The following is a 930-nucleotide window of genomic DNA, read 5'->3' as shown; positions in this document are numbered from 1 at the left end:
TGTAAAGCAGGGCCGGCGGAGAGCCAATGGGATCAGAGGATGCTAATTACCTCGCTTTTCTTTTTTTTAATTCCTCAGCTCCACGTAGCCCCGCCCCTTACACACGCCCGCGGCGGTGACCAGGACTGCAGGAAGTGGGGGGCAGCGGCCTGGGGATTGGGGGGCCTGTAGCAACGTAAAGACGCGGCTACTGTCTCCCTGCTGCTTCCCTGCCCCTCAGGCTCTTGGCTTTGGTACCAGAATGGGAGGGTGGTAGGTTGAGCAGGTGACCACCCACCCACCCAGGTGTGCTATCCGCCAATGGCTCACCAAGTGTCGGTCTGGGGTCGTTTCCTGTCCCTGAGTTTCGGATTTCACTTTCCTTTTTTCTTTAATACGCAGAGCATGTTTTTTCTCCCTTCCCCCTTCCCCCACCTTCGGGTCCCCAAACCAATTAAGGCGGTCCTCTTTCAGCCCTAGTTTTCTTAAGCGTGAAGGGAAAGTTAGAAACCAGGCCAGTGAGCCCAGAGGCCAGGGAGCTGGACACCACTGGAAGGCTGAAATCTCAGGACATTAGCCACCTGCCACCAGGGCACATTAACTAGGTTCTTTTCAACAGCCAGAAGACCTACCCTGCACCCATCCTTCAAAGGCCTGGGTGGTGCTGCTGGAAGGTCCCACTTTGCCATCTTGGTGCCCCTAGTTCCAGACAGCTAGGCCTTAAAAGGGTAAATTTGGCACGGAGGAGAGTTTTCTTTTTTGACTAAAGAGAGATATAACATGTGCATGACTTAGCTGCATTTGTGTCAAATGGCACTGTCTTGTTTGTCTCCACCCACCAGGGAAAAAAAACCATACATTTTTCACCAGGGGGTTCCCAGCTCCCACACAAAGTCTCTCCCTGAGGTTAGGAAATTTCAGCTTAGAAGTCCCCTCCTACAGAAAGGTAGC

The sequence above is a fragment of the Ursus maritimus genome, unplaced genomic scaffold (assembly GCF_017311325.1).
Source record: "Ursus maritimus isolate PB19 unplaced genomic scaffold, ASM1731132v1 scaffold_21, whole genome shotgun sequence".
Taxonomy (NCBI): Eukaryota; Metazoa; Chordata; class Mammalia; order Carnivora; family Ursidae; genus Ursus; species Ursus maritimus.
The sequence above is the reverse complement of the archived record's forward strand: the minus strand, read 5'-3'. Positions refer to the sequence as shown.